We start from the raw sequence: 26,370 nt of genomic DNA on the forward strand, positions 1-26,370 counted from the left end.
CTAGCCCACAAGAGCTGATGCCCAAATAAATCTGTTAGCCTCTAAGGCGCCACAAGAACTCCTTGTTGTTTTTTCTCTGAGAGTAAGTCGCCTTTTGGAATAATGTAATCTAGAGAGGAGCTCCATCTAAAAGCAAATGAGCAAATGGTAAGTATGTGTCCAACCAGTTTCATGCGAGGTGCAAGAGTTCTGCTAAGAACTCTACCTGCTGCAGTCTAGTTTGTATTGTGTAGCCTTATCTACGCCTAGTATTATGGGTGAGGCTGTTTGCCAGAAGCTGGGAATGGGTGATGGGATGGATCACTTGATGATTACCTGTTCTGTTCATTCCCTCTGGGGCGCCTGGCATTGGCCACTGCTGGCAGACAGGATACTGGGCTAGATGGACCTTTGGTCTGACCCAGTCTGGCCGTTCTTATATTCTTATGACCTTGATCTCTGTGCAGAGGACCAACACAAGTGCTATGCACTACCTGGGCCGTGTTTATTTAGTCTGAGTTTATTAATTACAAGCCAGTTCTTTCACGGTTGGCGTGAGGGTCTGGAAGCACAGCTGTCAAGGTTCCTTCCCCACTCTGAACTCTAGGGTACAGATGTGGGGACCTGCATGAAAACCCCCCAAGCTTACTTTTACCAGCTTAGGTTAAAACTTCCCCAAGGTACAAACTATTTTACCCTTTGCCCTTGGACTTCCAATGCCACCACCAAATATTTATCTGGGTTTATTGGAAAAACGTTGTTTGGAAACGTCTTTCCCCCCAAAATCCTCCCAACCCTTGCACCCCACTTCCTGGGGAAGGTTTGGTAAAAATCCTCACCAATTTGCATAGGTGACCACAGACCCAAACCCTTGGATCTTAGAACAATGAAAAAAGCATTCAGTTCTTGAAAAGAAACATTTTAATAGAAGAAACAGTAAAAAGAATCACCTCAGTAAAATCAGGATGGTGAATACCTTACAGAGTAATTAGATTCAAAACATAGAGAATCCCTCTAGGCAAAACCTTAAGTTACAAAAAAGACACACAGACAGGAATATTCATTCTATTCAGCAAAGCTTATTTTCTCAGCCATTTAAAGAAATCATAATCTAACGCATATCTAGCTAGATTACTTACTAAGTTCTCAAAAAGAAAAGGAGTACTTGTGGCACCTTAGAGACTAACCAATTTATTTGAGCATAAGCTTTCGTGAGCTACAGCTCACTTCAATCTGAAACCTGTTACTAAGTTCTAAGACTCCATTCCTGTTCTGTCCCTGGCAAAAGCATCACACAGACAGACACAGAGCCTTTGTTTTTCTCCCTCCTCCCAGCTTTTGAAAGTATCTTGTCTCCTCATTGGTCATTTTGGTCAGGTGCCAGCGAGGTTATCCTAGCTTCTTAACCCTTTACAGGTGAAAGGATTTTTCCTCTGGCCAGGAGGGATTTTAAAGGTATTTACCCTTCCTTTTATATTTATGACAGCAGCCAAGGGTGGAGGGAGAAGTGCCATGTCTGTATCTGAGAGAGTGTACGAAGGGCCAGATGTGTGGCTGGTAAGATGAAGGCAGCTTGGAGGCTAAGGGAGTTAGCTAGCAGAGTTTGCCAGTGAGGTGGGCCCCCCTTAACTTGCAGGTACTCTACAAGGAAGAATTTGCAACAGGAGGAAAAGGAGTGTTGCCAACATCACTGCTCGCTCTCCCTTGGCCTGCACCTATAGGCCTCTCACCAGGCAGGCATCCTGACCCTGGAGGCTTTCACCCAGGCCCTTGTCTTGACTTGGCCTGCATGTCCCTGCTGAAGAAACCAGGCAGAGGGAACCAACCAGTGTGAGAGGTGGCTGTGAAGAAGTCCCTCAGGAAGCAGGTGAGAGAGCTGGAGGAGGAAGTGGCTCATCTGCGTAGCTTCTGGGAGTGTAAAGGCGTTGGCAGGCTGCACAGGGAGATATCCAGGATGGGGGATGGTAGCCAACGAAAGGAGGCAGGAGAACTGGCCGCTTTATGCGGAGGAGACTGGCTGCTGGCCACTTCAGGCAGTGCTGCACCCCACCTTCCCCAAGTCCCCTGGTCCACTGCAGTCAAGACCTGCTATGCTGTATTGGCAACAGCAGGTGAGGAGCAGACCCCTATGGCTGAGGAGTAGGAACCTGAAGGCTGGGAGGTTCATGGCCACAGCACCCAAGAGGAAGAGACGTAGGGTGCTGGTGGTTGGGAACCCCTTCTGAGAGGGATGGAGGCATCGCTCAGCCGACCTGACATGATGTCCTGGAAGATGTGCTGGCCCGCATCTGAGACATTACAGAAAAGTGGTTGAGGCTCGTCCATTCCTCTGACCCTGGCCCATACCACTCATCCACATGGGCACTAATGATACTGAGAGGTATGGCCCTGAGCAGATCCGTGACTATGGGCTCTGGGAGTGAGGGTGAAGGGGTTGGGGGTGCAGATTGTTTTCTTTCGTCCTCCCGGTTGAGCGTAAGGGTCCAGACAGGGACATGCGCATCCTGCAGATGAATGCAGGGCTGAGCAGATGGTGTTGATGGGAGGGCTTTGGCTTCCTTGGCCATGGGATGCTGGTCTGGGAAGAAAGTGTGCTGGGAAGAGAGGGGTTTGATTGACCCCAGGAAGGGGCAGAACATCTTTGCACACCGATTCACCAAACTAGTGAGGAGGGTTTAAACTAGGTTCAAAGGGGGCAGATGACAAAAGCCCACAGGTGAGCATAAAAAAGGGTGACCTTAACAGAAGACTAGATGTTGTGGAGTGCGGAGGCAGGGGACGTGAAAAATTACAATAGGCACCACCAGAGTGAAATCAGTGGGGGATTCTGCTCAACATCTTATGTCTATACACAATGCAAGGAGTATGGGAAATAGAACTGGAAGTGTTAGTGTATGAGCTAAATTACGACTTAATTGGCATCGCTGAGACATGGAGAGATAAATCTCAGAACAGGAATATTGGTATAGAGGGGCATGGCCGATTCAGTAGAAACAGGCTTGGAAAAAAGGGAGGAGGTGTTTCATAATACTTCAAGGGACATGCCTAGTTTGAAAGGTTAATGGTGACCAGATACTAAACATAATTAGTATTAACAAAAAGGGGGAAGGAACACAAGCCAAAATGGGGTAAGAATATTAAAGAATAAAGGTTAAGAATACTTAGATAAGTTATTCAAGTTGCAGAGCCTGATGAAATTTATCCTCGGATACTTAAGGAACTAGCTAAAGCACTGACACAATCATTGGTAATTATCTTAGAGAACTCATGGAGGATGGGTGAGGTCTCAGAATACTGGAGAAGGCCAAAGTACCTACCTATCTTTTAAAAAAGGGGACAAAGAGGACCTAGGGAATTACAGTCCAGTCAATATAACTTTCATGTGCAGAAAGATTCTGGAACAAATTATTATATAATCAAATTGTCAGCACCTAGAGGATAATAGTTATAAGAAATAGCCTGCATGGATTTGTCAAGAACAAATCATACCAAACCAACCCAACTTCCTCCTATGACAGGGTTACTGGTCTAGTGGCTAGGGAAGAAGCAGTAGATATGATATATTTTAAATTTAGTAAGACTTTTGATAGTCTCTCATGACATTCTCATAAACAAATTAAGGATATGTGGTCTTGATTCAATTACTATAAGTATCAGCAAGCACACACCACACAACAGAACCACTAACCCAGGAACCTATCCTTGCAACAAAGCCCATTGCCAACTGTGTCCACATATCTATTCAGGGGACACCATCATAGGGCCTAATCGCATCAACCACACTGTCAGAGGCTCGTTCACCTGCACATCTACCAATGTGATAGATGCCAGCGATGCCCCTCTGCCATGTACATCGGTCAAACTGGACAGTCTCTACGTAAAAGAATAAATGGACACAAATCAGATGTCAAGAATTATAACATTCAAAAACCAGTTGGAGAACACTTCAATCTCTCTGGTCACTCCATTACAGACCTAAAAGTCACAATATTACAACAAAAAGACTTCAAAAACAGACTCCAAAGAGAGACTGCTGAATTGGAATTAATTTGCAAACTGGATACAATTAACTTAGGCTTGAATAAAGACTGGGAGTGGATGGTCATTACACAAAGTAAAACTATTTCCCCATTTTTATTTCCCCCCCCCCCCTGTTCCTCAGACATTCTTGTCAACTGCTGGAAATGGCCCACCTTGATTATCACTACAAAAGGTCCCCTCCCACCCCCGCTCTCCTGCTGGTAATAGCTCACCTTAAGTGATCACTCTCGTTACAGTGTGTACAGTAACCCCCATTGTTTCATGTTCTCTGTGTATATAAATCTCCCCACTGTATTTTCCACTGAATGCATCCGATGAAGTGAGCTGTAGCTCACGAAAGCTTATGCTCAAATAAATTTGTTAGTCTCTAAGGTGCCACAAGTCCTCCTTTTCATTCTGGGGTGTATTAACAGGAGTGTCGTACATAAGACATGGGAGGTAACTGTCCCGCTCTATTCAGCACTGGTAAAGCCTCAGCTGGAGTACTGTGCCCAGTTCTGGGCACTACACTTAGGAAAGATGTGGCTGAATTGGAGAAAGTCCAGAGGAGAGCAACAAAAATGATTAAAGATCTAAAAAAACCTGACCTATGAGGAGAGAGTGAAAAAATTGGGTTTGTTGAGTCTGGAGAAGGGGACATAGCAGTCTTCAGGTATGTGAAAGGTTGTTAGAAAGAGGAGGGTGATAAATTGTTCTTTTTATTCACTGAGGATAGGACAAGAAGCAATGGGCTTAAATTGCAGCAAGGGAGATTTAGATTGGACATTAGGAAAAATTTCCTAACTGATAGTTAAGCCCTGGAATAAATTGCCTATGGAGGTTGTGGAATCTCTATCATTGCAGGTTTTTAAGAGCAGGATAGACACATACCTGTCAGGGATGGTCTGATAATACTTAGTCCTGCCTTAGTGAAGGAGAGTGCACCTACTGAGATCCCTTCCAGTCCTACATTTCGATAATTTTCTTTGTTGGGCTTCATGAGGACAAATAGCTTTAAGTATCACCTGGGATGCTCTGCTTTTAGAGTGATTAGCTCTGAAAATGTGAACTTCTCAGAAGTCAATCGGTGACGTGAAAAGTTTAAATGCCCTGACGAATTTTTGCTGCAGATGCTTCGTTACAAAACTTCACCAGGAGATGCACTGGCTTTGGCAGAGTTTTCGGCCAGCACTGCACAGACCTGAGTTATGCTGAACTATGGATTTTATTAACTAGGCTAGTTACGTGGGTTTTCACCAGCCACTCTGATGGATTCCCTCCCCCCGCCCCCTTTTACCTTCCTGGGAAGATAATAGACAAATCAGAGATGTCAGAGTACATAGAATCATAGAATATCAAGGTTGGAAGGGACCTCAGGAGGTCATCTAGTCCAACCCCCTGCTCAAAGCGGGACCAATCCCCAATTTTTGCCCCAGATCCCTAAATGGCCCCCTCAAGGATTGAACTCGCAACCCTGGGTTTAGCAGGCAAATGCTCAAACCACTGAGCTATCCCTCCCCCCCGAACAAGTGGAAGGTGCGATTCCCAGCTCTCTTAGCCCTGCATAGACTAGTTTGGCTGGAGCTAACACTGACTATAATGACCTGGGTGGCAGCTTGGGATGGCTTCGAGAGTCCGTACCCCAGGGATTGGGTGAGATTGTGCTTGGGTACCTAGCCTGAACCCCCGTCAATGCCACTGCAGCTACACTGCTACCTTTAGCATGCCAGTGTGAGCAGAGCTGGCCCATGTATGCCCACCCTGGCTGGGGATCACACTCCAGCTGCTGGGTATACTTACCCCGAAAGGGCTGGATTTGGAGAATGGGAAAGGGCTGCTTCACGGGTGCTGAATTCAAATCCAAATCTGACTTCTATTCCCCCCCCCGCATGTTTGTTCTTTTGGGGGACTCATTTGGGGACCTCTGAAGCCTGAAGAGGGGAGACAGCAAAGCAAAGAGAAATGGCATGAGGATACGGAGTAGCTAAGTGCAGCCAGCCACTGGGGAGTAAAAGCCAGGTCTGGGCAGCGTTAGAAGTATCGTTGCCAGATTAACTCACATAAGGAAGAGCTGGTCGGGCATGAACAGAAGATGTCTGGAGCACAGGATGCAGAAATCGGCCGGCCAGCCAGCCTGCCCAATAGCAGGAGTCCAGAAGCAATGTATATAAGTGAAGGACAATATGGCAAGCAAGGTGGCTGGCCTGGCAAGGCGAAGTGGGAGTATCAGCCGTTTGGCACGCAGGCTGCAGCTAGCATTATTGCGTGGTAGGAGAGCAGAAGCAGTGCCGGTCCGACACACGCTCTGGAGAGCAGTGCTGCTGTTCGGCAATGCCATTGTTACAGCATGTGGATTCCCCAGGGTTCGTCTGAGATGTTACATTCACATCTGTTCTGAGTGGGCGACTTTCCTTTCTAGCCCCTGTTTTCTTTCCTCCTTCAGGCAGATGTAGGGGCTAAAGAGGGATCTGTCGAGCTGTTTAAAGAAAATAGCAGCAGCAGCAGCTTGATAAATCTTCTCGGAAAGTATAATGATGTCACAAGCTCTGCAGCTGACGGACGCTTCTATTGGGGGTTGGTCGTAAGGCTTGTTGCACAGACGTCGTTCACACGGAGCTGCGTGCTGGGTTGCTGCACACTAGGCTTAGGAGCATGGTTACTGATGAGGGATGGCTGTTGCTAGGTGATGCATGGGGCTAGATATGTGCACACCAGACTGCAACAAATCTGTGAACACTTAGGACTTCAAGGCCAAGGCTGCTCTGGACTCTAAAACTCTGACCTGCTCTGAACTCTGAAACGGGAGGAGTAGAGCACGGCTCCTCAAGCTCCCAAACTACGTGCTTTTGTTAGGTGAAGAGCTTCCAACTGTCCGTCTACTCTGAGAGGGCGTCGTCTTGTGGTGGATAAGGCACTGGACTAGAACGCAGGAGATGTGGGTTCACATGCCCCCTCTCTGTTACCTTAGGTCAGTGTTTCCCAAACTTGGGACACCGCTTGTGCAGGGAAAGCCCCTGGCGGGCCGGGCCGGTTTGTTTACCTGCCACGTTCCCAGGTTTGGCTGATCGTGGCTCCCACTGGCCGTGGTTTGCTGTGCCCGGCCAATGGGGGCTGCGGGAAGCAGCGGCCAGCACATCCCTTGGCCCGCGCCACTTCCCGCAGCCCCATTGGCCTGGAGCAGCGAACCACGGCCATTGGGAGCCGCGATCGGCCGAACCTGCGGACGCGGCGGGTAAACAAACCGGCCTGGCCCGCCAGGGGCTTTCCCTGCACAAGCGGTGGCCCTAGTTTGGGAAACACTGCCTTAGGTGAATCACATAATAGCTCTGTGCCTCAGACCATGTCCACAGGACCCACTTTGGTCTATGCAACTGACATGGGCACGAAGTCGCTGCAGATAGTAGATCGCTGGTGCATGCACCTGCTTGGCTCCTTGCATCCGTGCTGTGCATCCTCGCCAGGAGTGCTTGGGTTGATGCACCGGGCGGTGCCCCTTGAGTTGGGATCCCAGTGTGCTGCCGGCCACCGTCCAGCACACTGTCTTTGTGGGAAGTTTTGGTGATGCATGGTGGGGTAGAGAAATGAGTCGCACACAGGTGATTGGGAGCCGGGGGTTGACTTCCCAGCATGCAACTGTCTCCATCCCATATGGTGTGCTGTGTCGTTCCCAGGATATTAGTGAGATAAGCTGGGGGAGGTAATATCTTTTATTGGACCAACTTCTGTGGTGAAAGATGCAAGCTTTTGAGCCACACACAGCTCTTCTTGAGGCCTGGGAAAGGAACGCTCAGATCACAACAAAATGGGAGGTGGAACAGTGCTTAGCATAAGCAGTTAGCACATATTGTAAGGGACCATTCAAGGTAGAGTGGCAGTCAGAGGGCAGAAAGAGGGGGTTAGTGGGTTGCAGATTGTTGTAATAGGCCGGAAATGCAGCGTTCCTGTTCAGTCCATGATTTCTGTGTCTAGCAGAGTAACCAATTTAAGCTCCCAGGCTCGTCTTTTGAAAGTGTTGTGCGGGTTTCCTGTGAGGATGAGGACTGATCACATCACTCTCTCTGACCTATCTGTCTGATGCAGAAGGAAGAAATAAGGCTGCCGTCCCTAGACATGTGCCCGTGTGGCCCGTCGGGGCAAGACCCATCCACCGCAGGTCGCCTTTCGTAGATCCAGTGCTGGTGCCGTGGTGCCTCTGGCTATGGCCACACAGCTCTTACCCCTGCCGGGCTTTGTGGTCCCATCCACCAAATGGCCTGTCCATGTAGCAGGGCTGGAACCGGGCTCCCCTTCTCAAGGAAGCAGCATAACTTTGCTCTTCTCCTGGGTCACCCCCCTCTTTGCTCGTGTGGTGCCAATCTGCCTCGTCACCTTTCCATGTTCTCAACGCCCTGGCCCCTTTTTGATGTGCGTGTGTTTGAGAGCGAGTGTCCGAGGTTTTTATGAGCATTTGCTTAACTAAAATACTGAATGTGCTTTGACTGCGTTTTCCCCCTTTTGTGTTCATTTTCTATTCGGAAGCCAGCTTGCTGGCTGGATCAGTCCACCAGTACCTCGTCACTGAATGGTGAAGCTGATCTGCAGAAAGTGAATTCTGAAATCCTACACAGGCGTATTTGCCGCACAGACTGTGCTTTGCCGAGTGACATCCTTGCAGCTAGGGAGCAGCAGCAGTGTCCTGTCACTCGTCACAGCTCATTTACACAACTCACATTTTCAGACTGGAATTCTTGAGGCAAAGAGCTGCTCACGCTCTCCAGGCCAGTGATTACTCCCGGAAAGCTGGGGTGACCTCTGTGAATAGTGTGAACAATCTAAGCTGCTCATGGACAATTCATGAACAGAAGGAGGTGAAACTCACCGTGATAATTGGCTGTGAATTATTCTCTCAACTTCAGCTTTTGCACATGACTTTGGTTCTGTTCTTTCTTCACTCCTCTTTTTTTATCTTCTGAACAGAACTCTTCTGTTTCTGACTTGTTCTGTCTTTTGAACTCAAACCTAGTTCTTTTTGTGTCTACATTTGCCCCTCCGAGGCTGTCTATCATCTCTTTCTCTCTCTCTCTCTCCTGCTACATGCTCTTTACTTTGCAGAAGCACTTGAGACTGGACCAAGCTGCAAAATTCTGGTTCATGGATTCAAGCCCAGAGTTCAGTCCCCACAATTCCCACCAAATGCAGGAGTGTCTGAATTCTGCTTTTCAGTTTGATCCATCCCACAGAGAGGGGCTAATAATGAAATTCACTCCTGGGCTCCAACCCTGATTTCAAACCCCATCGACAGGCAGGTGTGTTTCAGTTCTACTGCCGGTAGCTGTGGTAAGGGTGCCAGGGGAGATGGGGGCCTTGGAGGCCATGGGCAAATTAACTCTAGCCCCTCTATGAGCATGTGCATTGGCAATGCCAGCTTAACACACACGGTGTATAGGTCCAGGCCTAGTGCTCCACACTGAGGTGAGGCAAATGTCAGAAAACAAAGACAAACAACAGTAATCTTTTCCTTCCCGTTTGAGGGGGCACCTCCCCCAGTCTCAATACAGAGGCTGTATTTTTCTTTCGGCTGAATGAGACAGATTATTCCTCTTGTTTGAATTAATTAACTATCCAAAAAAATGACCCTGTGAATCACCCTCCTTTCTATCCGTGATCAAAACAACCCAGCCTCTGTTTCAGTGTAGCGCATTCTTGCTCGGTATCTGGGGCCCATCTTCTCATGGGGGCTGGGAGTCCTAAGATGACTCCTGAGTAGTGTGGTCAGAAGTTGTTCTGATCAGGATTAGTTTGGTTTTTTTTTTATTAACTCAGCAGCTGGTTGCTAAGAAGAACGAAGGTCTACTCCAGCCAGCTCATGACACAGTATTCCTGAGGGAGTACAATATTTTAAAATTTTGCAAATTTTATTTGTCAAAATAACATTACATAATCACACCAGTTTCAATTATTTTGGTAATGTATTTCAAAATACCTGTCAGCAAGTGTGTCTGTAACAATACAGACCCACACAAAAATTCCCCCAGGAGTAGAGTGTTAAAGAAACCCCTGTGACAACCTTTTTGGTGCAGAATGCCCCCAGGAGCAACATGGTGCTGACCAGAAAGCAACTCCCTTTCCCCGTGAAAGGAGAAGGGGAAAAAAAGTTGTCTTTGCTGGAGAGTGCCTGCCCTCATACAAAGGGAAGGAAGGCAAGCGTTCCAGCTGAACCATCCGCGTCTGAGTTTGGCTGCTAATCTCATCCTCAGACTAGCTCGCTGATGAGTCAGTCGATTGGCTGGAATCCTCTTCTACACTGCAAAGTGCCAAATAACCATTGCATTAAAAGGAAGCAGATCTGCTGTGGCAGTGCAATGGAAGACCTAGATCTTGAGCAGCACCGAGTCGTCTTGTGACTTGGATACGAGTTTTATCGTCGGGATTTTTCTACGAATTCCAGTTTAGTCCCAGGATGCTCAGTCTCTAGTTTGTTGAAGTGTGTCAGGAATTTTGCAGTCCCATCAGCATTTCATCACTTTCTGCAATGGGTTTGGTGCAGAGCTAGGACACCCATTTCAGCAGTGGTCAGAACAAACTGATGTACGTTTGATTGCACAGGATCATTCTCCCTGTTTTTGTTTTCTATATACATCTGCAAAAGTTGCTTGGAGTCAGAGTGGCAGCTTCTTCAGGGGCCAACACTGTGCAAATGTAACCTACACACCTCCTGGGTGTGGCGTTCTGTCCTCTCTAGTGGCACCGAGACCGCTTAGAGACTAATGAGTCTGCTCTACAGCCTTAGCTAAGAGGCAGTTGGTTTTTAGCTCATGCAGTAGAGGCTCATGCTTTAAGCTCCAGAGGTCCCTGGTTTGATCCTGCCCACCGACAATGGGGTCTGTTAGCATTACACAAACACTAGAAGGAAAGACCGGAATAGTAAATGACCCTTTCTGATCTCAGGGAGATAACCTTTAAGTGCCTACTTTTGTAGGTGCTCAGGTTCTTGAGCCTTGCAGGAGCAGGGCCTTGCAGGCCTTGCAGGAGCAGGGCCTAAGGAAGCAAAAGGAAATGTCACTGTTAAGGGGGTGGAGGAAGGTGTTTCTTTTCTTTGGCTGCCACATGAAGGCAAGAGGATGAGAATAGAGCAGCTGGAAAAAGATGAAAGTTTTGGCAGAGGGACAGCAGTCTCTCTGCTGTACTCTGCTAGCATGAGGCTTTGGCACCAAAGCAAAATATTAGAGGGCACAAACTTTTCAACAGTCTGATGTGGGGGAGAGAAGAAAATAGGCAGCATAAATGCCTCTGAAGGAGTAAATTCTGGTTAGCTTTGTGCAGCAGGCTTTGAAAATCAGTGCTGACAGTTGCAAGGCAATGCGCCTGGGAAGGAGTCCTTTGAACTGCACATACACATTGGACTCTACATTAATTGTACAGATCTGGGCATCCTTTCAGGCCGCTCACTGAAAACCTTGACTCAAGGTGCAGCCGCTGACACAATGATACAAGATACGTACCGAGGGACAGAAAATTTTGAAAACTGTATAATAATGTAATTATATATGCAGAGCCTGTGGCCTGAAGCTCCAGAGCTTCAGGAGCTCTCTGCTCCCATCTGTTGGTGAACAGGGGTAAGGATGGCCACAGAGCTGATTCATCTGCATAAGCTATTTACCCAGAAGCCCAGATGGACAGACACTCCAGAGGGGAAGGAACTCTCTGTCTCCATCTACTGGGGGATGGGGGATGTATGGCTAAAGGGGGAGCTTCCTCTGCATCAGCCTCCCATCCAGAGTTCCTCCACTCATGCTTTGGGAGTCGCCATAACTGTTCACAAACTCAGAATTGACTGGGGAAATGAGCTCCCAGCTTGTAGCAAGGAGTGCTTATATGGTGGGAGGAAGTTTGCCCAAGGGCTCCAGATTCTACTGGATCCCCTATGGAGGATCCTGTGCTGTTGAAAGGTCTCTTCTCTGAACCTGTGGAGAACAGAAGAAGACCTGAGTGAACTTGGGGAGGTACCTCCTAACCAGCTCCTTAATGAAGCTGCAATCACTATAGCCGTGTTGGGTCAGGGCTCGTTTTAGGAATGGGCAAGAAGGGATTGTGCCACACGACTCTGCTGCTTGGCTGGTATTTTTTTTTTGAGGGGGGGCGGGATAGTGGTTATTTTGTTTGTTTTTTGGCTCTGCTGGTTGGTTGGTCTTTTTATTTTATTGCTCAGGAGAAGGGGGCACTGAAAACATTTTCTGCCCTCACCCGGCCAAACACCTAGGGCTGGCACTGGGTTAGCTGGCAGAACCCCAGGACAGGATCAGGTAGCACTTCCCAAGGGACAGGAGACAGGCCTGTCTGAGGGGGGGAGGGGAATTGACCCATTAGACAGACATTCCCCTATCGGATGTTCACACCAGCAGGTGGCACTTGAGCTGAAGGACTTCGGCCAAAGTGACGTGCGGGAGCGTTTCACGTATCGTTCCCACCGGTCGACTGTTGCTGTGTTTTCCCAGCTAGGTGCTGTATTCCTGTCCTTTGTTATAAAGACGTCCCTGTTTGTATAATTATGGAGTTCTTGTGAGAAGGGGAGCTCTGCCTGTTCAGGCTACCCAGGGAGGGTACATTCCGGTTTCCCAGGTTTCGGGGTGAGGGGAGCTTGAGCAGTTTAGTTATTTGTCAAGAAGGACAGAGGTTTATTGAACAGAACCCTTCTTGCTGCTGTTTACTACCTGGCAGAAGGGTTATGGATAATTTGATGGTAGTGATGGCTGAATCTCTCCTTCCAAGCACAGCCTGAGAGCGTAGACCATATGCTAGGGAGCCCTACTGGTGTGTGTGTGGGGGGGTGAGAAATCCTCTGCCCACGCCACAGAATGGGGCACAGCTGCTCTGTTACTGCTACACGCTCACTGAGGTTGGTAAAGCTTGCCCTAGCCGCGTAATTCTTCAGTTTGTAAATAATCCCAGCAGTGATTCCTGGTGCCTCTCGTTCACTGAGTGCAAGGATGTGTGGCGTGTTCGTTTGCACTGGTAATGTCACGACATGTTAACAGGGATTGCAAACATTGGGTGTCATAACCTATAACACAAAGACTTTGAGACTGGCAGATGGAAAAGCATCACATAAGTGCAAAGTATTGGTAGAGAGTTTTCCAAAACAATTGGCAATAAAATACCAGTGTAGCGTGAAACCTGGTAATTGTGAACTCTGATCTACTATAATTCAGTTATTGGATTGCGTCTGGATTGAGAAATGGCTTCTGTAGAAGAGAAGCTTATACAGGAGCCTGTTTAGAATAAAATAGAAGATCCGAATTAGAAGGATGAGTTCATACTAACACTGCTCACTGGAAGGAGAAAATGTCAGTGCAGAGGAGGCCTGATTTTTGTACAGCTGCCTTGTACAACTGAACTGGAGAGCATGTCTATCCAATCAGCAATAGAGAAAATGATTCCTTACATCTCCATTGATTTGGTGTTTGGTTTTTATATGATATTATGGGAACATAACAGTACTTATATTCAATAGTTCACAAAAATTGCTGATGTCTCTTGCACTTATAACTCCCATGAAATCAGTAGCATTTTTCATTTAATCCCCCCTCCACCGCACATGGCATTTTTGTAGAAAAGTTCCAGTTTTTAATTGCATATTTGGAAGCTCTTGTATAGCCATTCACAGAATCACAGGGTTGGAAGGGACCTCAGGAGGTAAAAAGTAAAAACTGAATCTTTTTGGTGTCTGGTTTCCACCACTTTCTCTCTTTCTTTCCTCTTTCTAGTAGAAAATGGGGGCACAATGGGCACAAGGGAGAGAAAGTGAGAGAAGCTTTTGGGCTAAAACTAAAACATTCAATGACGAAATTGAAACAAAACAAACAAAAATGCAGAGTGTTGTCCAGTTCTAGTCAGAACCCATTGAGTTAGGTAGGGCTGGGATTTCAGCCCTTGTATTTAGACTGTTGTACAAGCAAGTGATGTCTTGAAGTGTTTAATTAACCCATTCAAGCTGCCCTAATGCCTATCTTGGAGGGTGTTGCTGGGGTTCTGCTAGCTTTGCCTCTGATTTCTGTGTTGCAATGTTCAGAGAAGTGAAGTTGTTGGCTGGACTGTGGGAAGAACAGGCTCTACAAGAAGTAAACACAAGAACAAAATTGCTTACGGCCACTGGAACCAACTATTCCATGCGCCTCCTGACTGTTCTGAGCTGGCCCTGCCTGGTGGATGACAGAGGCTGTGCATTAATAGCCAGAGACCAGAAAAGGATCAGTGGTGACAGCTTTGTGCTTATCAATCAACAGAGGGACTGATTTTAAGTGGCAGCCTGCTGGGAAGAGCAGGTGTCGACCCTGTGGGAGGGACCCAAATGGGGAGGTGAGGCCTTCATGTTCTGTGCACAGTGAAGGAATGAGTTATTCTCACCAACAGAAGTCTCTGGCCCAGCTGAGAAGAGTCAAAGCAGCACAAAGAGCAGGGTTGCTGTATGTTGCTGTTACCTGTGAATTGGGTGGGGAGGCTGCAGGTTGTTTGGAACTGGTTGGCTACTGGGGATTTGGCAAGGAAGGAAAGCTTGAGCTCTGGGCTGGGGCTGACCCATTTCCAGCAGTGTTATAGCTGTCAGTCCCAGGATACCGGAGACACAAGATGGGTGAGGTAATATCTTTTATTCGACAAACTTCTGTTGGTGAGAGAGACACGTTTTTGAGCCACACAGAGTTTTTCTTCATTTCCAGCATCTTTCTAAATAGAGCTGGGTGAAAAATGCAATTTTCGGCAGCCGAAACTATTCATGAATACTGGTTTAATTTGACCAAGAGTTTTGGCAGGGAAAAATGACTTCCGCCACTCCCAGAAGAGTTGGGATGGTTTGAGATGGTTTGTTTTGACATTTTTGAAACTGTTTCAATGTTTTGTCTTAAATCAATATTCGTTTTTTTTTCTGTTTTGGTGAGAAAAATCAAAATAATTCAGTTTCAGTTAGAAAGTAACTGAATTTTGTTTGGATGTTTCATTGTGGCCTGTAAACTGAAAAATCAATTATTTGCTCAGCTCTGTTCCTAAATACACAACCCAAGGCCACATGCCAAAATAGGTGTGCAATTGGATGCCTAATTTTTGCTTAAACAAATGCCATATTTACAAGTACAAATTGCTAGTTCGAATCCTAACTCGCTGTTTGTGACTGCTGCCACTCAATTTACACATAAAGCTCTGATGACTGCAAGCGTATTAAGTATGCAAATGCACGTTTGTATTTACCCAGAGTGTTGCACTTCTGAGACTTTGAAAACAAAGGCCATCAGGGGCTGACATTTCCCCTTGAAACTTCCTGTAAGGCCCAGTAGGTCTCAAACCCATGTCCCACTGTGGGCACAGATCACAGGAAGTCCCACCTCAAGGGGTTCAATAGACAGCAGCTTCATGGCACCTGATTGGCTCCCTGCCCAATGTAAACCCAAGGAGTGGTCCAGCAACATGGATCATTAGCTAGCTGCCCCAACCATCCTGCATTCTCTGTTCCTGACCTCCTGGTATTGACCTTGGCTCTGAATTGGACCTTGAGTCTTGCTCAAACCCCGGAACACCCACACAGGCCCTGATACAGCTACAGCTCTCACGAAAGCTCATGCTCAAATAAATTGGTTAGTCTCTAAGGTGCCACAAGTACTCCTTTTCTTTTTTAGAGGATTTTTTGTCATGGAAATATTCCCAGTAGCACCATGAAAGATCCAATGTGAAGGCAGTCAACCAATCATTTTCATTTACACAGGGCTTTTAATGCCAACCCCCTCAGACTGCTTTAAAATAATAAAAATGAAATGTCAAGCAAATAAAAAGCTAATTAAAAGCACAATCAAAGACACTTAATTTGGTCCTTAAAACAGCCAAGGATTCTGCAGCATACATTCAGCAGGGCAAAGAATTCCCCTAACTTACAGCATAAAACACTGGTTTCAGAGTAGCAGCCGTGTTAGTCTGTATCCGCAAAAAGAACAGGCGTACTTGTGGCGCCTTAGAGACTAACAAATTTATTAGAGCATAAGCTTTTGTGGGCTACAGCTCACTTCATCGGATGCATAGAATGGAACATATAGTAAGAATATATATATATATATATACATACAGATAAGTTGGAAGTTGCCATACAAACTGTGAGAGGCTAATTAGTTAAGATGAGCTATTATCGGCAGGAGAAAAAAACTTTTGTCGTGATAATCATAAAACACTAACCACCAAGTGCCCAAAAGTTAATGCCGGCACCTGAGGTGTATTCAGCACCCCAGCCAAAGCCAAACGTAGAGGATATTGTATGCCAAGAATTTGGGGAAATAGCAAGGCAGTGAACATAGAAAGAGGCTCTGAAATGTTGTAACGGTTAAGACACTTTAAAATCAGCATGTCTTTGTACAGAGAGAGAGAGAACTGAGCTATTCCAAGGTTAATGTAATATGGGAATTAAAGGCCAGATCCCATGCCTACAGAAGTGGATGGAAAGACTTTCATTTGCTTTAATGGGAGTTGTTCCCATTTTCACATAAGCTGTAGAAGAGGCTGAAGGCAATGTGGAGAGCTAGCAGAGTGACCGGGCGAAACCAAACGACAAATAATCTAGTGCAGAAGAGGCCGAAGCATAGAACAGTGCCTACATTACCCTACTGCATAAGTATTTGTTCTGGCTTTGGAACAACAGTTTTCCATAGGAATTCCTGTTTCTTCCACTGAGTTTCTTACTGAGGATAATAAAATGCTTCTCAATTATCATAACCAAATCAAAGAGGAGGAACAGGATGATCTTATGATGCAAGAACTTATACTTTCACTGCTGGGGATAAGGGACAAGAAGGAAAGTGAAGGATCCAAGTGAAACTGTAGGCCAACCAAAACTAATACTATCTGTTAGGATATAGATATTCAGGCCTATCTGTAAAGGCCTGTACTTTAAGAATTTAGGTGTATTCTTATCACTTGGCTAGTTAGAGGTATAAAAGAAAGAATCAAAATCACTTTCTGCCAGTGTAAGGTCCTTCTCTTACTGTGTCAGTCTGAGGCCCTGTTCTTACGCTAAGGCCTTTGGCTAAGCAACAGAGGCAGTCATAAGCTGGGAAGCGACCGGTCACATCCTCGCATTCCAAAGTAGTCACATTGAAAGAAGGTGCTATTGGGCTGTTAGGATACAATCCTGTCCTGATAGTGCCTATCACCTCCAGAGAAAGGGAAGTGCCTAGAAGATGTAAAAGGAAATTGAGGTTGATAGTTTTCTGTCTGGTAAGAACTCACTTATCAATAGACACAGCTGGGAAACTCTTATGTCTTTATAGATGTAGTTGTGAAATCCTCACTTCTGTATTGTTTTGTCATTATAGTTCCCACTTTGCTATTGTTTATTGGCATGGTCTCTGTCTGGTTCTGTGATTGTTTCTGTCTGCTGTATAATTAATTTTGCTGGGTGTAAACTAATTAAGGTGGCGGGATATAATTGGTTAGCTAATCATGTTACAATATGTTAGGATTAGTTAGTTAAATTTCAGTAGAATGATTGGTTAAGGTATAGCTAAGAATATTACTATATAAATTAGGGGCAAACAGGAAGTAAGTTGGGATTCAAAAATAAGGAAAAAGGAACTTGTACTTAAGCTTGCTGGAAGTTCACCCCAATAAACATCAAATTGTTTGCACCTTCGGACTTCGGGTATTGTTGCTCTCTGTTCATGCGAGAAGGACCAGGGAACTGGGAGAGTGAAGGAATAAGCTCTCTTACACTATCCTATGGGAATTCAATTTTAAGAAGACAGCAGTCATCCAAAGGGAGTGCTCAGTGAGATAGGAAGTTGATAGACTGGGAGTCTGTTGCTTCCAGTGGATCCATCTCAGTGGGATCCACTGGAAGCAACATATCAATGAAAAGATCAAATCTCAATCTGTGAATGATACTGCTGAGAGGGAATAGTTCTGGTTAAAAGAGCTGCTCGAGGAGTTGTTCTGAGGCAGGTCTCTGGCCTGTGCTGTGCAGGGGGAAGGTCATGCTAGATGATCACAACGGTCCCTTCTGGCCTTGGAATCTAGGAATGTGATGTCCACCCTCTGTGCTGAGAAGACCTGGGGCCAAGTAGAACCCAGAAAGATGCAGCAATTTACAGAACCATAGTTTCTGCTGAGCAAATACCAAAGAACTCATTCCCAAAGCACCCCTTCACACCAGTGCTGTGGATGGATTTATGTCCATGATCAGCTGCAGAGAGAGATGCTTAGGGGATAGGATGCACAAAAGCACCATATGGAAGAGTGGACGCTATGTGGTAGCTATGTGGTAGCTCTAAACTGAGGTCCACCTTTTTGGAGGGGATAGGGAAACAGGAGAGAAAAAGAGGGGAACTAAGTGAGGTAAGACATGGAGCGTGGAACTATGAGCAGATCTTCCACTCCCCGGGCTCCCACAGCTCCTTATGAAGTCAAATACAAGAAAATTTAATAAGAAAACATTAAGTACAAATGGATGCCAGTCTGAAGTGTGGCAAGACAATGACCTTCATATTTACTGGTAGAATTTCGTCCTTCTGTCATTTAATGGCTGGTCTACACATAGGCACCGACTCTGTGGGTGCTCTAGCAGGTGCTTAGCACCTACTGACAGCCAGCTCTTCCCATCCCCTCACCGCCTCCTGCCCACCAGCGGCCCTGCCCAATCAACTCCTCCCCCTCCCTCTCAGTGCCTCCCACCCACTGCAATCAGCTGTTCTGCGGCGTGTAGGAGGTGCTGGACGGGAGGAGGAAGAGTGGGGACGGGGCATGCTCGGGGAGGGGCAGAACTGGGTTGGAGGAGGTGGGGCGGGTGCTTGGGAGAAGGGGTGTGGTGAGGGTGGGGGCAGGGCCTTGGGCGGAGTGGATGTGGGAAGAGGCGGGTTTGGGGGAAGGGGGTGGAGTAGGGGGTCCAGCACCCCTGGTGCCCAGAGGAAGCCAGCACCTGTAGGTCTACATACAAGTCGCACAAGTTTAACTTAAGTTGGGTTGAAAATCAAATTAGTTAAACTGGCACGAATCCCTGTGTGGCCACTCTCCGTTAGTATACAGTGTGACAGGGTCAGGCCAGGTGGCTACAGGAGAGTGATAGAAGGCAGATATATTAGCCCCAGGTTAAGTGGGTCCCTTTTCCCTGGGTAAGGTAACAGGGAAGGTTCCAGAACAATCAGGAACTTTCTGGAAACAATTAAGGCAGACAGGCTGATTAGAACACCTACAGCCAATCAAGAAGCTGCCACAATCAATTAAGGCAGGCTAATCAGGGCACCTGGATTTAAAAAGGAGCTCACTTCAGTTTGTGGTGCGTGTGAGGAGCTGAGAGCGAGAGGCGCAAGCAGCTGAGAGTGGGAAGGCGTATGCCTGGAAGACTGAGAAGTACAAGCATTATCAGACATCAGGAGGGAGGTCCTGTCGTGAGAATAAAGAAGGTGTTGGGGAGGAGGCCATGGGGAAGTAGCCCAGGGAGTTGTAGCTGTTGCACAGCTGATTGTAGACAGCTGCAATCCACAGGGCCCTGGGCTGGAACCCGGAATAGAGGATGGGCCCTCCCCATCCCTCCATCCCCACAACTCCCTCCTTGATACTGGAGGAGTTGACCTGGACTGTGAGTTCCTCCAGAAGGGAAGGTCTCTGGCCTGTTCCCCGATCCACTAGGTGGATCAGCAGAGACTGTGGGGATTGTTCTTCTTCCTTTCCCCATGCTGGCCAGTGATGAGGTTATCTGAGTGAACGGCAGATTTGAGCCACGAAAGTGGCCAAACTGAGGGCTGCTGTGAACCTCTGAGACAAGAAAATCCGCTAATAAGCGCAGGACCCACCAAGGCAGAGGAGGAACTTTGTCACAACAGCTATCTTATATCAGTTTAGCTTCGTGCCTGGAAACTGCAAGTAAGAAGCTAAACTGCTATAATCTAGGTTTACAATCTGCTTAGATTCTCATTTCCTCCCTGGTTGGCAGCCCCCTGTTCAATGTATGTGCCATGGCAATTCTCTTCCCATCTGGGCATGTTGTCAATTCCAGACAAAATTATCCTGACGTCGTTGGAGTGACAGTACCTCTAGGTGTGCAAAGCTGGAATGCCTGGATGACATTTCCTTTTGACTTGACTGAGTTTCTCAGAATTGATGTAAGTACGGTCTCATATACACACGTTCACTTTGATGTTTGTTGTTTGTGTGCAGACTTTGCATGGAGTACAGAGTGGGACAGCTTATGGGTGTATCCGTGTATTTCATTGAAACTGATAGAAATCAGGTGGTCATGCTTCTTCCATTCCATCTGAGCCTATCAGGATTGGGTCTGGAGCGAGTCTTCTGTAATCCTGATTAGAACAATGGTGAAGGTACAATATGATGAATAGGGGAGTGGGGCATTCTCATGTCTCTGCCTGGGACTCTTTGAAAGGCAGATGGAAGAGTGGGTGTTCCTCTTTTCAATACAACTGCAGGAAAAAGAACAAGTGCTACAAAAATTGGACAGACAATCTTATACTAAAGCAAAATTATACTAGTCTGAGCCTCACAATGACAAGGGCCTTCAGAAGCTCACTGTGCCTAGATAGCTTGGGGTCTCCAGTGAGTTACAAACCATCTTCCCTTACTTTTAGAATTAAATATCTTCCATTGTTGTTTGCAGTGGTGTTGTAGCCATATTGGTCCCAGGGTATGAGCAAGATGTAAGCGCATGAGGTAAGATCTTTTATGTCAGACACTTACAAATATCTCAGTGCTGCTTTGGGTAATATAATGTAAGTTTGCTTAGAAGCTTTGGTTGGCAGTCTCATGCTTGTGGTTTTATTCATCTTACAAATGATATTAACAAGTACACGACTTAATGCGACTGCTGCTTATTATGTAAAATGTGTTTTGTTTTCTGTTCTTTTGTCCTTCCCCTCTCCCATATTAATCTATTCTAGCCTCTATTGTGTCCTGTCACAAAACTAGCTTGCGGGGCAGGTGTTGGTGTTTGCGACTTGTTGTCCAAAACCTACCACAATGGCAACACAATCCATGATCTGTCCCCCTAGGTCTGACTGTGACAAAAATAAATAATAATAATAATAATAATGAAGATGATTTACATTCCAGTTATTTTATGCTAAATGAGTGAATCTAACATCTTTAAAAAGAGATGAATTAATAGCGGAAGCCATAAAATCCAGCTACATTTTAATTTGATGTACATAAGCTCTTCTTCATCTTTGACCTATTAAAGTTGGAGTGCATCAATATTACACTTTTTGTGTGTTTACTGGATTTCCGAGTGTCTGGAATAAGGTCAGTTCACACCATCAACAGCAGTAAAATGTCAGTGTTTTCCAAGGTGACAGAAATCTCTCTGGCTTGTTCTTTACAGTCCTGCATCTCTAGCTGTTTCTGATTAGAACTGGGTACGACCAGGACATGTCCTGAGGTTGGCATTGCTAGAAACCTTCTAATTTTAGGCTTTGATAATATAATGGCTGTGTTAAAAGCTGTAACAGATTAAATTAAATGCTCCATCTCTGAGGTGACCTACTTTGGGAGTTCAAATGATGCAGCAGAGGCTGAAGGAAACCCTGCCTCTGCCACACTCAGAGGCACGAAAGAAAGGAAATCAGTATCGCCAAGAAAGGAGACTCCATCTTGTCGGGAGACTTTGTTTTCAGAAGTAATTACACGACCAAAATAGCGGCATGGAAGATCCTTAAGGAAAACCAATTGTAGCTAAATTGAGCCCACAGAATGTGTCACTGCGGGAAGCATTGTTTTCCAATTTGTGACTGGTGGTGGCATCACCTTTCACTCAGATAAAAATGGGACAAAGGCTGAAATTAGGGGTAGGCCAGAAAACATGCTGCATAATCCCATATTTGATTGACCTGAGTGCTTTGCCCTTGCATTTCCCCTGGTCTGAAAGTTAACTGTCGATGGTGAATCACAAGTGTGCTGATAACACCAAGGACATGGTGCTAATGAGCACACCAGGGAGTCTCACCACAGGAAGTGAGCTTTTCCTGTCCCACAGAAAGAAAAGGCACATGCTTCACCCTGCAGGGGCCTCTTTCATTCTGCGTATATGCTTGGGGAAAGGGAATTCTGATTCCTCCTAAGATAATGGATTCTCTGAGACCTTCCATTCATTGCCGGGTTTCTCTGCTGGCCTGTCAGCCTGTGGAAGGAACAAGGTCAATTTGCAGAGTAGTTTATTTTTGTGCAGTATGATCTGAAGTGTTGAAATGTCCCCTTCTCTTTGAGTCTGGCTTGGCAATGCTGCACCAATGTGAATATTTACAGGGGTTGGGGGGCTGTTTAGCAGTGAGTGTGGCAACTCACTCCCATCCAGTTCCTTTCTGGTTTCCCAAATACCAGTGGAGCAGAGACCCAGGGGGAATGGAGAAGACCTAACTGTCCATTGTGATGAGGAAGCATCTTTGACCAACAGCAAGCCTGTAGCCAAAAGTCTACCACAAGGTCAAATTCTGCACTGATGTACACCCTGTGAACCCCAGTGAAGAAGACAGAGTGTGTGAATCAGGGCAGACTTTCACCTGTCTTGTCTGTGCCATTCACTGGGGGTTTCTGATGATGCTTTTACTAGGGAAACCAGACGTTACTTTGTGAGTTTTCCAGTAAGCAAAAAGGAACACTGAGGTCTAAGCAGGAATCTGGGAGGCAGGAGCTTCTGAGTTCTGTTGGTGTTCAGTGTTTGTTACATGCAGACAGAGTGCTTTCCAACCTGGTCCCTAACACTGATTCCCTCTCTGGCCTTGAGCAAGTCTCTTGACTTCTCTGGCTCAGAGTCTGCATCTGTAAAATGGAGATAATCATGAAACCCTGCTTCGCCATAGTGTGCAAGGGCTAATTAGTTATTATTTATAAAGCCCTTTGAGAAGACAAGAGGTCCTAAACTCATAGACTTTTTAAGGCCCAAAGGGACCACTGGGGTCATCTAGTCTGACTTCCTGTATATCACAGGTCATGGAATTTCACCCACTTACCCCAACATAAGTGGTAAGAATTATCAGGCCAATTGTACCTGATGCCTCTGTGGAATGACCAAGAGATTCCACAGCCCAAACCTACAAGCCCACCAACACCTCTGAAGAGTCCCCTCACTGCCACAGTGCTGTGTACCTCTCTATCTTCCTAGCTACCTCTGCCCGGGGCCTCCTGGGTCCCACGGCTATTGTCCCTTATGAAGGATCTTCATCTGATGGGAGCCATGTTCTAGGGAATCCCCTCAGCCGCAGCTTCCCTTTAAGCTCTCCCATTTCATAAGGGAAGGGGGAGAGATCCACAGTGAAACTGGTCACAACAATTTTAGAAAAAAATAATAATTTTCTTAGTTTTTGTCTAAGGGCTTGTCTACACTTACCTGGGGATCGACGCATGGCGATCGATGCATCAGCTGTCAATTTAGCGGGTCTAGTGAAGACCCGTTAAATTGACCACAGATCGCTCTCCCGTCAACTCCTGTACTCCACCGGATCGAGAAGAGTAAGGGGAGTCAATGGGAGACCGTCTCCTGTCGACATAGTGAAGTGTGGACCCCGCAGTAAGTAGATCTAAGCTATGTCGGTTTGAGTTACGCTATTCATGTAACTCAAATTGTGTAGCTTAGATCAAATTTCCCCTGTAGTGTAGACAAGGCCTTAGTCTCCAGCAAAAAGTTTGGGGGTTTCCCCTAGACAAGTGATGTATTAAACGTGTGATGATGTATGAATAGCCCAAAGGGGAATGTTTCCAAATGCAGAATTGTTATGTGGGGCACTTCTGCCAGTTGCACATTTCTCAGGTACCCTGGAAATGAATAATTTGTTTTTAGGAACTCGTTACGAGACAGAATATGGCAAAACATACTAAACTGCCGGCTGGCAAAATTGGCATCTGCTCTCGTCTCTGTTCTAATTATCTCTCTTCTGTCTCCCTTGACTGATCAAGAGCATTGCGTCATCCCGCTTCGGGGCAGGATGGCTGTGTCATCCGAAGGATGTGCACGGTGGTACTCACTCAGCCAGGGGGCATCTTTCCTGGCTACTGAACAATCATAAAAAGGGCATTTTGAAGTAGTGTCTGATTCCACTGTATTTTTATAGGGGTCAATTAAGTTGTTTGTTTTGATCTTTCCCACCTGGAGTACTCTCATCTACCCAGCCTTTACTCTTTTCAGGACTTGTCACTAGTACCTTTGTCAATGCTGTCTCTTGTCCTGGGCTCCCAGGTGAACATCAAAAGCTCTGGATGCTGACTGCGATTTGTGCTGCTTCCAGATTTATCAGTGCAATTTGCATATGGTTAATATTTGTTCCTCACTGATGTAATATTTCAATTATGACTGGCCTTTATTAGCATTTTTGTGGAGGCCATTAGATTGCTTTATGGAGGTCTTTAAAATTTGCAGAACTTGATGTGGATGCTTTCATTGCATGCATAAAACTTGTAGGAGATACCGCAGTAAAGCGTATTGAGTAGATAGTAAATATCCTCCTGTTCTAAGGATACTTGATGTGTGGTGCATTTGCTGATGGGCTTCATGCTTCAAGGAGCAATTTTGGACTAATCACCATGTGGCTCAATTGCGAGCCAGCCTACATGCGTGTGCGGTGGAGTTACTCGTCTTGCTGGGGTGCCATGACATGCTGGTGGACATGAAGCCGGCAGGCCAGCATGTGGCGTGAGTGGAGTCATGCACAGCTGATCCGGCATGGATGGGGGAAGTAAACCGAGCCAGGAAAAGGGCTAATGTAGGTTACTTGCCTCCTGCTAGCACTCCGAGTCAAGATTCAGCCCCGGCTCTGCTTCTTCAATAGAACAGTTACCTGCTGCTCCTTACTCAGGGCTGATTGCAAAGTGCCTGGCTAGTCTCATAAAAGTAGGGGTATAACTAAATAAATTCCAACAGTGTTGCCCTCCCTGCAACTTTCTGCCCACCCCTGGTCTAGCTTCAACTTCAGCCATTCGATCCCATTATAAATTTTTTGTTCCCCATGTAGGCACTTATAAACTGTGATCAAGTCACCTCTTAACCTTCTCTTTGGTAAACTAAATAGGTCGAGCTCCTGGAGTCTGTCATTATCAGGTGTGTTTTCCTGACCATATTTCTTATACTAGATGTATAAGACCTTAGTTCTTAGGGACCTAATTTTCAGTTTCCATGATCTGAACGAATGAGGGGAATGAATAGCACACAATAAATGAACGTATTGATCATTTACTAAATTATTGATATCTGATTTGAGTTATACAGAGAAAAATGAAGCAGATTACTGTTATGTATTTTCTCAACTGAGCTAAAAGTGATGATTTACAGCAGGCTGAATAATACAGAAAGAATTTCCAATATTTTTGTGAATAAATGTAGTGACTTCCGTTTGCTACTGTTGGGGGGGGGGGTCACATTATTCATTATTCATGGGCATTCAGACATGCACCAGGTAATCAAGAGTGTTCACAAATCTGGAAAGTTTCATGAATTTTAACATTGGTTATGGTTCATGTCAGACTTGCAACATGCATTATTTGTTAATCATAATTCATCATGCTGAAAAATCATTTTTTAATTCATGTAATTTAAAAACCTGCCAACCAACCAGGGAGCTGAAACAATGCCATGTAACTTAGCCCTGGCACCTAAAGTTCCACTAGGGTGGCCGCTCTCTGTCGGACAGGTGAAAACTTTAGAACTGCAGGTCTATGGAGGAGAATCACACAAATTATCCCGTAGGCTGAAATTTGTTGGGAAAATAGATACAAACTCATTACTAGAAATCAGGATCCCTTGCAATCAATTTGGAAATAGCCCAAAAGCGAAACTGACACTGACTGTTAGTGACAATGAATAACTGGGCTATCTCTAATAAGGTTAGACAAGTTAAGATCCATTTGCAACTGATTTTGTCCACTGGAAATCTGTATGAAGATTTCTAAAAGAAAATGGTCTGACTCTTAAATTCAGGAATTTTTTTGTTTTTAGTCTTGAAATTGATGATCTAAATTAGCAATACTTCTTTCTCTTCCAAGTGTTGATTACAGGTTGAGAGCAGTGTTAGAACAATTCAAAGAAAAAGACTACTGCCTTGAAATCCAATAGAGTAAGTTGCCTTGCAGATCTGCTTCTGTCCTTCATTTGGGCTGAATACAGCACTCCTCTGATCTGGTGTGACAATCCCCATGTTTATCAGTAAATCTCAATGTATTTTACAATGGAAGGTCAGAACCATTATCTCCATTTTACAGGTGGAGAAACTGAGGCACACTGAGGGGAAGTGACATGTCCAAGATTGCACAGCAAGTCAGCAGCAGAGCCAGGAACAGACCCTTTGCTCTCCAGATTACAGTATCCTACCACTGGACAGTACTGCCATCATTCCCAGTGTCATGTTCCTGTGTATCCGTTGACTCATGCTCCCT

Source organism: Caretta caretta, chromosome 9 (assembly GCF_965140235.1).
Source record: "Caretta caretta isolate rCarCar2 chromosome 9, rCarCar1.hap1, whole genome shotgun sequence".
NCBI lineage: Eukaryota > Metazoa > Chordata > Testudines > Cheloniidae > Caretta > Caretta caretta.